Source organism: Tamandua tetradactyla, chromosome 12, assembly GCF_023851605.1.
Source record: "Tamandua tetradactyla isolate mTamTet1 chromosome 12, mTamTet1.pri, whole genome shotgun sequence".
NCBI lineage: Eukaryota > Metazoa > Chordata > Mammalia > Pilosa > Myrmecophagidae > Tamandua > Tamandua tetradactyla.
This window is the reverse complement of record NC_135338.1, coordinates 56,992,754-57,005,546: the sequence shown is the minus strand read 5'-3', so window position 1 is coordinate 57,005,546 and position 12,793 is coordinate 56,992,754.

The window sequence follows — 12,793 nt, the reverse complement described above, 5'->3', positions numbered from 1 at the left end:
TCAGCCCTTGTGTATTTTGAATTCCATAGAACACCAGAGATGAATCAGCCCAAGCCCCCAATGCAGAGAGGGAGAAACTAAGGCCCACAGTGCAGAAGCAACTTAAGGCTCTGTGAGACTCAGCAACAAGAGGTCTATTCTGCTAGACTTCATATGTGGGATTCCTGCCTGAAACATGCCAGGCTGAGAGAGGTCAGGCTGTGAAGTCACAGAATCTTGGGTTCAAATTCCAGTCTCTCCACAACTAGCTGTTTGATGTGGGAAACATCACCTCACCTCTCTGGTCTCTGTCTCCTCAATTGACAAAATGGAGTCAGAAATATCTGTCATTCAGGATTCAGGGGAGGCTTGAATGAGAAAAACAATAACAATGGGCCTATAGCAGGTACTAAATAAATGCCACTTGTCACCTTATTCTGCCCAAAGGAGGCAAGCTAAGTAGCATTAAAGAGGACTAGTGCCCCCTTCACCCCTTTTACTCTGAGCCCAAGCCTGGAGCCAGCTCTAAGAGAATAAGCCCTTGCCTCCATTCTCTGGGCCCTGAACTAGCTGACTCTCTACTGAGCCTCAGAAATCTCCCAGATAGGGAAACCCCAAAAACTAATCCAGAGGAAAAGGGAGGACCTTTTGTGATTCCTTTCACTTGCACCTTCAACTCCTCCCCATGTCTGCCCTCTGAGCTGTTGATGCCAAGACAGGGAACACAAGAGGGAATCCTGCCCTGTGCTAGGATGGATGGAGGAATCCTAGTGCTTGACATGGCCCTTCCCAAAAATCAAAGGCTGACGGGCTTCAGACAGATGGCTTCCAAGGCCTCTAAAGCTGACATTGTGCTTTTCTGGGAAGTCCACAGGACCTCTAGGGTGTCCACAATAAGCATCAGGCACTGAGAAGGTAGGTGTAAATGCAGGGACATCGACTCAGGCCCTGGAACTCCTAAAAGGCATGGGTCATCTAAGAGATGTTATCTGGCCCTGAGAAACACGAGAGGAGAGAAGTACTGAAAGCTGCAGGGATTCGGGCGCTAGAGAGAATGAGTCCTCAAGCAGGTCAGCACCTGCACAGAGCCTGTGCTTTCACAGCTGGCCCTTCCTCCCCTCTTGCTTTCCACTCACTCCATCCTCCAAATCTCAGACCAGTAATCTCTGCAAATTAGGCTCTGTCCTTCTCTGCCTTTAGAGCCCTTTCAGTGGTTCCTATCATCCAAAGGCTAAGCCTACACTTTACTTGTGGTCTTCTATGCTCCAGCCCCAGCCAACTCTCTGGCATCACTGCTCAGTGCTCTATTGATGATGAACAAGTTGTAGTCTCCTCACTATGCAGTACTGTCTCCCACCTCTAGACTTGGCCAGGTGACACCCTCTGCCTGGAAGTCCTCTCCCCCCATTTCACCTTCACCTGGCTATTCCCCACAGCTCATCTTTCTAGTGTGAGCCTTCCTTGGGTGGGTAAGGGATCCTCCTTGGTGCTAAAAACATCAGAGGCTTACATCTACCATGGCACTCATTATATCAGAGTGATCACCTGCTGGCACTTATGTGTTGAATGAAGATGGTGCAAGTTTATACAGGGGCCAGAGCTGACAAGTCTTCAACGCCCTAAGAAGTAGTTCGGCTCTTTATTCTATGGGTCCAGAGTGTCCTTGCAGAATTGTAAGCAGTGGTGAGGTGAGAATTATTCTTTGGGAGGAGCACCCTGCCAGTGGAGTGGAGGTTAAGAGGTTCAGAACAGGGTCTGACTTATAGCAAATTTTCTGAAAATCAGTTCATCTGCCATCTCTCAGCCCTCTTTGTCCTAGACCACCCCTCCCCTTTTTCCTGGCACCCTTGGCCCTTTACACATTTGATCCCAAATTCTGCAGTGGCCTTTCCTGCCCTGCCTGCTCAAGACTCACTGAGCCTTAAGGAGAGTGGGAGGGAGGAGGTGGAGGTGGAGGCCATTATGAGGCTGCATCCAGTGAAGAGTTAATAACGGTGTGATCTGGACTAATGGGAGAAGAGGTAACTAATCTGAGAGACAAGTATCCTAATTCTGGCAGATGGTTACATGTTTACAGCTTTACTTGAATCCACCCAAATGGACCACTAGCTCAGAAAATAAAGGCTATTGGGAGATTTGGTCCAGTGGGATCATCATGCATACAAAATCTTCCTCATGGTGAAGTGTACTGGTTTGAGACTTATTTTCCCTAGAAAAGTCATGTCCTTCTAATCCATTCTCGTGGGGGCAGACCTATTGTTGGGTAGGACCTTTTGATTAGGTTGTTTCCATGGAGATGTGACCCACCCAGTTCAAAGTGGGTCTTAATCCTTTCCTGGAGCCCTTTATGAGAGAAAGCGCAGAGATGTTTGGAGACAGAAACATCTTGGGAGAAACAAGCAAGGGCCCACAGAAGCCCAGAGACATTTTGGAGTGAAGGACCAGCAGATGCCAGCCACACATTTTCCCATGTGACAGAGGAACCCTAGATGCCATTGGCCTTTCTTCAGAGTCAAGGTCTCTTTCTCTGGATGCCTTAATTTGGACATTTTCATGGCCTTAGAACTGTAAATTTGTAACCTAATAACCCCACCACCACCTTTTTTTTTTCACATGGACAGGCACTGGGAATCAAACCCAGGTCTCCAGTATGGCAGGCGAGAACCCTGCCTGTTGAGCCACTGTGGCCTGCCCAATAAACCCCCTTTTAACAATCTAATCCATTTCTGGTGTATTGCATTCTGGCTCCTTTAGCAAAGTGAAACAAGTGCCAGTTGCTCAAATCTGCTCTAATGAAACAGGAAAACCTCTAGCAAAGGAAGGAGAAAAATAAAGGAGAACAGTCTTTGATTTTGTGCTGAATTCACAGTCAAAAGTCTCCTGGAATGGAGAAAGGTAACAACTCAGACCTTGGGGAGAAGACTTGAAATTGCCAGTAAAGCAGAAAGTATCAGGTGGCTTGGCAGAGGCAGTGGTGACGTGGGAAGCTCAGATGTTTTGTCCCTCTCCAGATGCACTGCCTGCAAACAGTGCTGTGGCAATGCTTTGTGCACAGCTGCAGAAAGCCCACCCTGTCTGCCCAGCAGAACTTTGGCATTTCCCTATATGACAAGGACTTTCAAATGCCCACTAACCTGACCTCAGTGGCTGGCAGTGGATCACTCCCTTTCTACCATTAAAATATAAGACAATAAGTATAAACCTACTGGTATATAATTGGTGTTGAATGAAGGAAGCCTTTATCATTCAGGATTTCTGAAGCTGAGAGTAATAATGAAATGCTCCAGGTTCAAGGGCATACTGTCTCTGTTTGGGGTGGGGGGTCTTGGTTGAAAAGAGTTGCCCCCAACTCATTAGTTGTGCTTAGAAATGTTGCACTCTACTAGAGTTCAAAGAACTTGGTAAACTCATTTGTCACATCCTCTGAGGACTTCCCTGGACCCAAAGTACATCCATTCAATCTCTGGTTCCTAGCTCTGTGGTCTTGAAGAAGTCAGGGAGGACTTGATGGTATGTAAACTCCTCTGGTTTGGTGAACAATGACTGCTGATGCCAAAGAAGTGGCAGAGTGTGTGTGTGGTGGTGGGGGCTTGGCAACTGGAAATGGGCAAAAGGCCCATCTGTCCTTTGAAAAATGACTGCAGAGGCAGGTGGAGTGGAGGAAAGAGGCAGGAAGATATGGGTTCAGATCCCAGCCTGGCCACTAGCCCTGTGGCCAAAGCCAATGTGAATAACTGTCTCTGAGCCTGTTTCCTCATTTGATGGGTTGGGGTAATGGTATCTTTTTCACTAGGCTATTGTGAAAAGGAACTGAGATAATGTACATTAAGGGCCTAGGGGAGTGCTTGGGGCACAGAGTCTGCCTCTTCCCTAGGTACTCCTTCAAGCCCAGGCCCTCTTTGTGTGGACCCAAGTTCTCATTAAGTTTTGGGGTTGCCAGTGTTCTTCCTTGTTGATATTTCCAACTGCTCCCATGATATTTCCTTGTGTATATCTCACACCTGGGCTCTGGGCTCACTGTGACTTCCAAGGTGACCTCTTAGCAGGCCATCCTCCTTTCTGTTAACTTCTGGGGATGCAGTGGCTCCCTCCGCCCTTAGCTTTGTTTAACCTGGAAAAGGTGGTGGCATCATTACAGCAGTATTTGCCATGTGGCCCCAGCTTCCCTTCTCAGTCTAATGTGTCATTCATTCCTGTGCAGCAACCAAAACCAACCCCACCCCCAGTTCTCCTGTTTCCATGCCTTGGTTCCTATAATGCACTGCACCACAAATACATACCTGTGAACATACTTCATGTCCTCCAAGAAGGATTTTCTGGCTCCTATCACTCTTCAGAAAGCACAGTGGTTATAAATCTTTACAGCACTGAGGTCACATCCCTTTTAGTCACATGTCCCTATATCCAAGTTTTTGAAAGATGTAAGCAAGAACTTATTTCCATTCCATCCAGATGAAATCAATTCTTCCTTTTTAATCCTTCATGGATTTGTGCTTTTTAGTACACTTGGCTTCAAGTTAAAAATGCCATCTATATGATTATCTCATCTTGCTCTATCAGACTACACTCTCCTAGAAGGCAGAAATGAAATCCAACTCATATTCCATATCCCTTTTTGTCTGCATCAATAGAAGCTCCACCCCCCATATCTCAATTTCAAGTACACCTTGCTTGAACCACCACCTCCCATCTCTGCAGCCTATTTACTCTGGTACCATCACTCCCTCACCCCACTGACCCCATAAGACCCCCACACCATCGCTCTAAGCATTCTTCACTGTCCAGTCCCTGTTCCAGTCCTCACGTTCCTCCTCACCCACTTTCAATAAGGATCCTCACTATAATGACTCCTTTACTTGCCCACTGGTATCTCTTTAAATTTTTATTGTAAACCTCAAGACTCCTTTCAGTGTTGCCCAGCTAGCCTACTATATGTCCACAGTGGCTCACTTGCCTCCTTCTAAGATGACCATTTTATGTTTTCTTCTTCTTCTCCAATAGTCTTCCTTTCCACTGCTTATTTTTAATAGCTTTATTGACATATAACTCATACCCCATACAATTCACTCACTTAAAATGTATAATTCAATGTGTTCCAGTTTGCTAGCTGCCAGAATGCAACACACCAGAAATGGATTGACTTTCAATAAAAGGGGATTTATTTAGTTAATGTACAGTTCTTCAGAGGAAAGGCAGCTAACTTTCGACTGAAGTTCTTTCTTACCTGGGAAGGCACAAGGTGATCTCTGCCGGCCTTCTCTCCAGGTCACTGGGTTCCAACAACTTTCCCCGTGGTGATTCATTTCTGCATCTCCAAAGGCCTGGGTTGAGCTGCGAGTACCGAGATGAGGTATGCTGAGCTGCTTGGACTGTGCCACATTGAGCTCTCTCATTTAAGCACAAGCCAATTAAATTAAACATCATTCATTGCAGCAGGCATGCCTCCTAGCCGACTGCAGATGTAATGAGCAACAGATGAGGTTCACGTACCATTGGCACATGTCCACAGCAACAGAACCAGGTACCTTCACCTGGCCAAGTTGACAACTGGATCTAACTACCACACAATGGTTTTTAGTGTATTTGCAGAGTTGTGCAACCATCACCATAAACTTTTGAACATTGTTATCATCCAAAAAAAGCAATATCATTTCCATTAACAGGCACACCCATTTTCCCCCTAGTTCCCCTCACAGCCTTAGACAACCATGAGTCTACTTTCTCACTATATAGATGTGCCTATTCTGAACACTTCATATAAGTGAAATCACACAATATGTTATGATTGGCTTCTTTCATGTAGCATAACACTTTCAAGGTTCATCCTTATTATGATCAGCATTTCACTCCTATTTATTGCCAAAGAGTATTCCATTGTATGGATATGGCACATTTTATTTATCCATTAATCAGTTGAATGGCATTTGGCTTGTTTCTACTTTTTGGCTACCAAGAATAATGCTACTATGAACATTTGTATATAAGCTTTCATGTGGACATAAGTTTCAATTTTCTTGTGTATATAACTAAAAGTGGATTTCACCTCTTGTTTCATTGAAAAAATAAAATAGAAATAATAAGAATAAAACTATTGTATCCTCCTACTTCAAAATCAACGAACCTATCTGTATTCATCCTGTTATAATGGAAGAATTGGTCCTGGTTCCATTTGAGGTTGCCTTATCCAGGCCAAGCCTCAGATGTTGATAAATCTTCCTACTCAAAGACTTTGTTTTTTCAAAGATTGCCTGTCTCCCTGATATCATCAATTCTTTCCTCTCTTCTGGACCATTCCCATCAGCACACAACCATGCTGGAAGGCCTCCCAAATTAAAAATAACTCTCTAGACCACACATAGCCTTCCAGCCACACCCCCATTTATCTGCTCCCATTTTTAGTGAAATTATTCAAGAATAATGTGCTTTCACTATCTCTACTCTATCACCTCCATTTTTTTTCTAATACTATTCAAATCAGCCTCTCATTCCTACCACTCCAGTGCAACAGTTCTATTTAAGCTCATTGATGTCCACCATCTTGCCAAATCCCATAGTTGAATCTTAGATCTTATCTCCTTCTGCTCAGCAGCATCTGACATAGCTGATATCTCCAGGACACTGTGCTGTCCTTGTTTTCCCCCATGCCATCCTTCCAGTTTCCTTTGATGACCACCCCTCTTCTCTTTCAGCCCTTTAAATATTAGAGTGCCCTGGCACTCAGTTTTTGTTCTGTTTTCTTCTCTGTTTCACTTCTTATGTAACTTCATCCACTTCTATGGCTTTAAATATCAACTATGCCAGGAGACAGCAAACGTTCTGTAAAGGGTCAGATAGTAAATATTGTAGGTTTTGTGGGACAAAAAGTCTCTTTTGCAACTACTGTTGTTGTAGTGCAAAAGCAGTTAAGATAATATGTAAATGAATGAGCATGGCCACGTTCCAATAAAACTTTATTTCCAAAAACAGGTAGCAGCTGGGTTTGGACTATAAGACATAGTTTGTCAACCTCTGAATTTTCTTAATGACTCTAAACTTGATGTTTTTTAGTGCAACTTTACATTCATTTAGTGTAACTTTACATTCATTCTACTGAACTTTACATTCATATATTAACCACCTACTTTTTGTCTCCACTTGGTATTTATCAGGTAATCTAAACTTAAACACATTCAAAACAGAACTCTTCTTTCTATCCACCTACTCCCACAAAAGACCCCATTGTTTCCCCAGATTTCATCATCTTGCTAAATGACACTACATGTACTCGTTGCAGAAAGCATTTTTATCTCCTTTCTTTCCTTCATAGCCCATATTTAACTCATTAACTTGACTTTTAGCTCTATACTTGAAATATACTCAGAATATAAACACAGTTCTCCAAGTTCTCTTCTGCCAAAGCGGTCCAAGACACTCTCATCTCTCAGCTAAGCTACTGCAAAAATCTCCTCACTGGCCTCCTTACATGCAAGCCTCCATGCAACAACAAGTGGTGGCCTTTAAAAACTGTTAATTAGGTCACCTCAAACAATTCAGATGAAATCTAAATACCGTATCACAACCCACAAGATTCTGCATTAGGCAATCCAGCCCATGCCTAATTCTCCAATCACATGCCCCAAACTTCTCTCTTTATCCCTTCACTCTAGTCACATTGCTCCTTCTGTTCCTTGAATACCTCAAGCTAATTCTCATCCCAGAGGCTTAACACCTACTCTTGCACTCTGCTTGGAGTGCTCTCCCCCAGATCGTCCTATGAATTACTTTGTTACTTTTTCTCTACTCAAATGTCACCTCTACAGAATACCTTCCCAGGCCAATTTCTCTGAAACACCTCCCTAGAGCCTTTTCTCTCTGTCTTTCTAAGTCTTTCCAGGGCCTTGTTGTTTCTTATGGTATTTCTAACTCTTTGACATTATCTATTTGTTTATTTTCTTGTTTATTGGTTTATCTCTTTCACTAGAATATAAGCTCCATGAGAGCAAATCTTGTTCATCACCACCTCCCCGGAGCTTAGAACAGTGCCCCACATGTAATAGGTATACAATAAAATATTTTTTGAAAGAAAGAATGCATGCATGTGTTGTCCACAACATAGCCCGATATCCACTATGGTCTGCTCAAATGGGAAGGTTACAGGGTGTTGTGAAATCAGGTCTCCAGGAAGAGCCAACCGTTCTGGATCCTACTTCTGGCATTGTCATTAACTGTGTGACCAAAAATGAGACACCACCCTGATGTGAGCCTTTGTTTTCTCATTTGTAGAATAAAGATGTCAATTTAGATATTTTCTCAAGTCTCTTCCAGTTTGAATATTAATGAATGAAATTGAATTGAACCACTCTGATGGAATTTCAGAATCAATGGGAGGAAAGGGCCAAAGAGAGCATTCTATTATGGGGGAGCAATTCAGCTGCACCCTTCAAATGACCCCACACCTTTCTAGCAGTTTTGACACCTATGGAACTCTCATTAATGAGAACCAACCCTTAGGTGGGCAACCTGAGCCCATGTGGCTGTGAACTCAGTAATATCAAGGGAAAATAGCAATTACTCCAGCCCTTCTAGATGTAGAGAGCCACCTGCACCCAGCTTTTCTTGCTGGTTTATCTCATTAGTCTTGAAGATCACGAACTGATTTGTGTCACTGCCAAGAAAGCTTTTGTCCTATAAATATGACTCAGAAATGCAGGTCAATCACTCTGAGTCACATCTTCAGAAAAAAAGTACAGTGCTTGGTTAGAGTTTAAATTCTGCAATTGCACTCCACGTGTCACTTAAATTTATTTGCTATGATATCACCACCAGACTGCTATTAAAATGGGAAAGGATCATCAGTCAGTGCTATAGAGATCACCTTCAAGAGAAGCCATGGGAAAATGCCCTAGTTCTCCTCATTAAAAACTATAAGTCCCGAGCATTTCCATGTCCCTGCTAACTTTTTATCTTCTACTGCTTGTCAGAGCAATCTTTCAAAAGAATGGACCCATGAAGTACTATTACTTACATATGAGGAGAGCTTCACAGTTTGCAAAGCACATTTTCATTCCTCATCATATTTGCCCTAAATTTTGATGTGAAGTACCATTAGGTCCGAGGAAATATCTGACCTTAAGTTTCAGTTTTGTATCTTTCTCACTATATAGCCTGAGAAAAATCATTTTCCCAATCTGAGTCTCAGTTTCTCCATCTGTACTATGAAAACACTCACTGAGTCCCAACTGGGTATTCCCAGACTCCAAGAGCTATTTTAGATTTAAATTGAAATCCAAGAGCTATTTCCATATTTCATATTTCAAAAAAGCCTAGTGGGAATTCTACATTTGCCCACAATTAGGCCACACAAGTTAATTAAAATGTCAAATTCTTTGCTTTTGAATGGAATGATATCAACTCACGTGGTGGCTTAGATTTTCTCACACTGATCAGAAACTGTGATTGACTATAAATGATCTCACAGGAAATACTGGAACATTATTTTATTGCCTACTCTGCTATGTGTCTGTGTTTTCATTTCCTTGGCTGCTCAAGGAAATGTTATGCGTTGGATTGGCTTAAGAAATAGGAATTTAATGGCTCACGGTTCTGAGATTAGGAAAAAGTCAAAACCAAGATATCATCAAGGTGATGCTTTCTTCCTGAAGGCTATGGCATTCTGGGATTGGCTGCTGGTGAACCTTAGTTCTGGGCCACATGGTGGCCTTTCCTTCTCTTCTGGGTTCCATTAACAATACATGACCTTCAGGTTCTTGCTTTCCATGGCCTTCTCTCCATCTCGATTTCATTTTGCTTATAAAGGACTCCAGTAAAGGATTAAGACCTATCCTGACTGGGTTGGGCCACACTTTACCTGAAGTAGCTCATCAAAAGGATGTACTTACAATGGATTCACACACAGGGATTAAGTTTAAGAACAGGTTTTGGGGGGGTACATCCAGCTCTAAACTACCACAGTCTGATTAATAAAATGGGGTTAGGAGTTAATCCCTGCAGTTTTGTAGGCAAAATCTGCAGAAGGATTAAGGTAGGTGAAGAAAAGCCTGTCCTTGGTGCTGAAAATGTTGCTCTACCCCTCAACCCCTCTCTCTCTCTGAAATTTTTTTCCAGCTATAAATGCTATGATTACAACATTCCTATTCATTGAGAATGAATTTTTTTCCATTAAAGAAACATATTGGAGAGGACATTGCTCTCTGTTTGCTTTTTAAAATAGCCCCTCTCATAGTGAAGTCACCCCCAGGCACAGCACAGAAAAGCAAATCATCACAAAGCAAATCACTGCAGATGCAGGAAGACAAGTTCCTGAAAAAATCAATATGGTACCAGGTTTAAAGAGACATGTCTTGAATCATGCCCTGAAGTTAAGCAGTCTTTGGCTTGCTGATCAAGGACATAAAACTACTCCACCAGGGTTTGTCCACTGACTTCAAGGTACCAGACTAGTTGATATATATCTGCTCCCCACTTTGAAAGACCCTTCTCCACCCTCCCCACATGTAAAAAGAATAGCTGGCAGTCAGCCCCAGAACTCCAGTCTTCAGGGAGAAAGCATTGCCTTGATGATGCCTTGATTTGGAGTTCTTCCCAGCATCAAAACTGTGAGTGAATAAATTCCAATTGTTTAACCCTAACCATTTCATGGTATTTGTTTCAGCAGTCTAGGGAACTAAAGCAAAGTAAGAAGTGAAAGGATAAAGACAGTATCCTCAAATTTTGATTCTTTATCCTCTGGCACCCTGGCATTTTGCATGTTCAAAAATTACGGGCTGAAGCTCTACCTATCTAACAAAATAGTAAAATTGTCCAAAGACAACCCAGAGTCGCAATGACCCTTATGGGAGATGTTCTGATTACACAGACTTTCTTGTCTTAGAAGTGAACTTCAGAAAAAGGGTTCCCAAGTTAAACAGGCCAAATGGGATGCCTTTTCTAATTGGTACTCAAAATCTGCTAAGAAATCACAAGATTGTGAAAACAGTTTATATAAATTAGTGAGTTTTGTATTTCCAAGTTTCCGTGTTTTCATGTCTGACTCGTAGCTGAAATTTTTTAAACTGAAGCTACCAAGCTCTCTATTTGTGCCTGCCTGTATGTCTAATGTGTGACAGTTTCTTACCTTTGGATGATATCAACCAAACTGATTTATAAAACTCCTTAAAAGAGTTCACCCAGATTGGCTTAAAAGATAAATGCTTACATATAATCAATACTCCTAAAGTCTGAGAAATTAAGGAAACCAAATGTTCACTATTTCCAATCTTAAAAAAGAGTATTCATGGAACTAAACTTAAAATTTAAAAAAAAACATTCAAGTTCACATAATTCATATAAACATCTGACAAATGTGACCAGTTTAATATAGCTAATTAAATAAAAACAGCTATATTTTCTGAGTTACCAATGTTAAGTACAAGACAAGCATACAGTTTTATTCTACTTGGGTATGTTCTTCCTAAATATATACAGGTTTGCTAATAAATTAGACTGTTATTATATCGTCAGATCTTAAAATTATGAAAAATATAAATGTGACCTTAATCAAATTGAGTTATTATTCTGACATACTTTATTTGAAAAGTAATTATGTTTTGTAGGATGTTGGCTTGAAGACAGTTTCCAAAAATATTTTGGGGAACTTAAATATATAAGGTATGCAGGATGTGTTTTTATTAAAGAAAATAAGAGAATAGTCTTGTCCTATAGTAAAATGGCTGGTTATATAGAATGAGAAACAGGGATGTACAGGAAAAAAACTGAATCATATAGAAAGTCATAGAGGGGTTGCAGAAAATGAATTTTATTTGTTGCAGTTAAGGTTGGCTAAGATTTGATAGATTTATAAATTTTTAAATTCTCTTTAATCAGACGGTATTTTCATGCCTGCCACAGAGGCAGAGATTGAGTTTTGCTGCTGGAAGAGAAGGGACACCATGGATTGCCAACCTCCCACCAGAAGCCTGGGAGAGAACGTGGAATGGAATCTCCACTTATGAGGCAGAATGGCTCTGCTGACACCTTGAGTTCAGACTTCTAGCCTCCAGAACTGTGAAGGAACCCATTTTGGTTGCTTCAGGCATCTAGATTCTGGTACTGTGTCACAGCAGCCCCAGGAAACGATGACAGCTGTGATGGAACTGCTGTAATGATCTACAGGAGACATAGTAGGACCTGAACTGGGCATAAGTCAGGAAGAAGAGGGAGATGCAAGAGAGAGTTGGAATTATCAAAGTTTGAGCTTTGGCCTTTGCTCCCTGTAGGCTCTTTGGGCCCTGTCTGGGTGCTCAATCTGAGTGCTCTTTGGCTCTGTACTGTGTACTTCCTTGGAGCAGCAGCAGCAGCAAACCTGCCCTGAAGGCTGACCCTAGGAGACAGGCAGTGGTGAGCAGCCAGAGTTGGGGAGGGTCCTATCTTGTGCCCTCAGCCTCTGCTCTGTCCTCCATCTTCCATGCCCAGGATCATGTTGTGGGCTCAGACTTGAACCTGGTGTCCTGAGTCCCCATGGGCCCTGCTGCCAGTGCTAGCCCACTGAACTAGCTTCTGAGTGTTCAACACTTTCCAGTCCTTAAGCAACTCAGCAACTGTTGAGAGAGGTAGTATTCTTTTTCTTATATTATTATCTAGAGGCAGGTAGTAACTTCCCTCCCTCAAGGTCGTATTGCCAATGAGCCATGGAACCAGGACCAAAACTCTGCTTTAATTCTAGGTTCTGTACTCTTTTACTATAATCCCAAGCTACAATTAAGTCAGTCACTCTATCTGCCTGTCTTGTCTATCTGCCTTGCTCTGTCTCTTTGTCTGCCTCTCATTCTCTGCCTCT